The 3,788-nt window shown below is 46.6% G+C and overlaps 1 pseudogene; it reads right to left on the reverse strand.

The window, feature by feature from the left end:
- Positions 1–1,550: 1,550 nt before the first annotated feature.
- LOC102310702 lies at positions 1,551–3,261 on the reverse strand (annotated as a pseudogene).
- Positions 3,262–3,788: the final 527 nt, after the last annotated feature.

The following is a 3,788-nucleotide window of genomic DNA, read 5'->3' on the forward strand; positions in this document are numbered from 1 at the left end:
GCAACACATTAACAAGAGAATTCTGAGTAAAACCAAAGTTACTTTCCCTAGTAACTAGTTACTTTGAAAGTAATGAGTAACTTGAACTGAGTTACTTTTGATAGAAGTCACTAGTAATGTAACTAAGTTACTCATTTAAAGTAACTTACCCAACACTGGATTCAGGTCATCCGGATGAAACATTTTGTGTAGAAGAAACTTTTCATTACTCTTCCCCTCATCCATTGTTCAGTCAGATGAGGTCGCTTGAACATTTCCCTGACTGAAAATGTTGGTTCCAGATGAACTGAATCAACTTTCGCGTACTTTAGTAACATGAACAGGTATAAAAGTCTTTTTGAAGTAAAGGTGGAGAGGTCTCTGTAAAACTCCATATGAACAGATGTCGGTTTCAGAATAATTTAATCATCCATGCTATTTTCTCCTGCTTATATATTTTGGGGTCGTGGGGGGACTGGAGCCAATCCCAGCTGTCATAGGGGGAGATTCACATGCATTTTTTTCGATTGTGGAAAGAAGAGGGAGTACCTGGAGAGAACCCACACAGACACGGGAGAGCACGCAGAAAGGAGCCAAAGCGCCTTCTTGCTGTGAGGCGACAGTGCTGACATGCCTAAACATGACAAATTTGTGTTGTGGTGTGTAAAATTTAAGCAGGCGTCCCAGAATTTAAAATAGACACAAATGTCTGGTGGATATAATCTCATGAACTTAGGAACACTTCTTAAAACCACTGTGCACTGCAGATGCAACAAGACAACCATCAAAAATGTTATGGCAGCTGACCATTGTTCTCTCCTTGACTCTAATGAACATTTTTTCCATATTTTTTCTTTTCTAGGGTCCATGTCAGTGGTGGTAGAAACAAGATAGTAAATGTAGCCCATTCAGGTTGCAGGAAATTGTTTCCATCTTAAAGGAAACAAGGAAAGAAAAGAGTGGGAAAGTGCATGCTAACTGCCTGCTCTGGGTCCAAGATCATTTAAGCTGGAGTGTGGCCAGTGGTCTTGATAGCTTGAAAAGAAATAAACTGGTGGGGGCTGTGTTCTTTGCAAGTGGTCCTGAGGGTTATTAACCTGCTATTGACCAAGGGAGGTGTAAAAAAAAAAAAAGGGTGTGGCTGACAGCTGAAACCTCTGTGAGACCTTGCCCCACCCCACATCACATGAGCTGTTGAGGTCGCCTGAGGCGAGATGTGAGTGGTGGTTGAAGCACCTGAGAATGGATCTCAAGACTGTACCGTCCTTGAAAGTGCATCCTTTCACTGCAGGTCAACTGCTGAGTCTTGTCGTGTTGAGGTGTTTTGACTGTGTTGTGCCATGAGTTTGTGGAGTGGCTCTATGTAGACGTCCAAGCACTCCTCACTGCACTGCACAGCATGTTGTTTCGCTTGTGTTTAGAAGTTTTGTTCTCAAGATGAATTAGATTTTGTCTGCGTGACCTGGTTTTTCAAACTCTCTACATTAGTGGTTCCCAAACTTTTTTTGCTAGGCCCCCTTTTGTTTTACAAGAAAAATGTTGATCAAACCGCAGCTTGTGTCTAGGTAGCGCTACCCTACATCCCATGCCTCTCCTTTTTTGATCCACAGCCACCTCGACGCTGCTTCTGCTGCGTTGGTGACCAACTTGATAGCTCTTCGCTGGTTAGCTCCTACGATGCCTAGGATTTTGTATGCCCTGCAAAGGTATTGGCCCACGAATCCTCGACATCCCACCTCGATGGGTTGGCATCTTACCCGCCAGCCATTACTCCGGCACTCCTCCACTAGCTCTGAATACTTTGCCCTCTTTCTCTCACGAGCTTCCTCCATACAGTCTTCCCAAGGCACAGGAAGCTCCAGAAGGATTACCTGCCTTGAAACAACTTGAAGACAACTGTCTTGGCTACCACTTAAGGGAACTTTAACTGCTTTGCAAGTCAACTCTCAGCTCCCAGTTGTGTGCCGTTGCCAACAGCCCAGGGGAGATGTTTCGGACTGGTGCTGCTGGTTTCTCCCCAGATTTTAGAAACATGACTGTGTTCTTAACTGGGCAGATGCTCTTATTATGATTGATCCCGCTGCAGATGGAATCTGCTGCGGCCTTCAGGACTTGATCGTGTCGCCAGCGATATCGCCCTTTGCCCAGGGCTTTTGGGCAGCAGTTTAAAATGTGCTCCAGGGTTCCTCTCTTCTGACAGAGAAGACAACCTGGTGTCTTCACCTTCCCCAACGTGAAGAGATTCAATGGACTTTGTAGCGCATCATATATTGCCTGGATCAGGAATTTTATCCGATGGGGTTCAGCTTTCCACGGCTCATTCCATGTGACCTCGCGTCCTACTAGTTGCTCCCATCTTGTCCAAGCCCCCTGCTGCCTCAATTGCACCATTTAGCTGGCTCGCTTCTCCTCAACTTCTGCTTGCACCTCCTCAAGGATCAGCGACTGCCTCTCTTTCCCCTGTGCCTTGTCATAGTTAGGTGTTCTACTGCTACCCAAGCCTGCTTTTCCCTGGGCCACTGTACCCACCAGCAGCCTTTGCTCTAGCCTTGACTCTGCAATGCCTACAGCCTCACCAGCTCTCCACTTCCGTCCCGTCCTAACCTCTATTCCAGCGAGGGCAACCCGGGGGTCACTGGACTCCCGATATTGAAGCAGCTCCCTGGACCGACTCACCATGAACTTCTTGCTTAGGCTGCTAAAAGGGAACTTCTGCTTGTTGTTATGACCATACAGAGCAATGCTGCTCAGGCTTTGTGGCAGTCCCAACCACCTGTGCAGAAACCTGCTGATCCTCATCTCAAAGCCTTCAACTGTTGAGATGGGAACTTTGTAGACTAAGAGGGGCCACAAAATCCATGGCAGAATTACATGCTGATAAATCCAGGCCTAAAACTTGCTGGGAAGGCCAGATTTATCCACTGCAGCGAGCCAGGTCACCAGGTCTTCGTTGGTCGCTTGTATGGAGGCTGCATCTTTCAGGCTACAGTTAAATACCTTACCTAGGCTCTTCATAGGCGCCTCAGTAAGTGATGGTATCTTGATGGTGCCTAGTGAAAACAAATATTTATCAGTAACCTTTTCTTTCTTCAGCACAAGAGACCTTGACTTGGTGGGCTTGAACCTCATGCGTGACTCAAGACCCTTCAGTGTCCACCTGCACCCTGGAACAGATGTAGTTGTCACCGTCAGGTTGTCCATGAAAGCTCTGATGGGTGGCTGTCTGACTCCAGACTAAGTGAGTGGCCCTCTACACTGGACTTCTGCAGATTTAACCAACATTTGGTTCTCTTTTCTCTCGACGGACGTGGTTCGCACTTTCTCCTTCTCCCTCTCCCCCTCCCGTTATCTTTCCTCCTTGGCTTCTCATGCTGTATTCATCAGTGGACCTGTACCGCCCGTCAGAGGAGGAGACGAGAGATTCAGCAGGTTGTTTGCACTGAATAAATGGCTTATATCAGCATGTACTGACCACTCAGTGCATTTTATCAACAATTGTAATATTTTTTGGGAATGCTGGCATCTGTTTAAAGCAAATGTATTAAATTTTAACAAGTCAGGGGTGAAACTGTTCACCTCTAACTTGTTTTATTCCATATGTCACCCATCTGTGCTTGGTGCCAGGGCTGAGATAAACGACGAGTTATCTCATAAAGAGGAACAAACAGTACTCCAAGAAGCCCAGCAGAAACCTTGAGGAGGAGCCTCATCTGCCCCCACCCCGGAAGAGCTTCAGAAAGGAGAGACATCAGAGGCAAGAAGAGGGGTCCCTATTTGCCTCCAACTCTCTCAACAACACAAACGACCAG

The sequence above is a fragment of the Haplochromis burtoni genome, unplaced genomic scaffold, assembly GCF_018398535.1.
Source record: "Haplochromis burtoni strain Fernald_Lab_line unplaced genomic scaffold, NCSU_Asbu1 Contig_263, whole genome shotgun sequence".
Lineage (NCBI taxonomy): Eukaryota > Metazoa > Chordata > Actinopteri > Cichliformes > Cichlidae > Haplochromis > Haplochromis burtoni.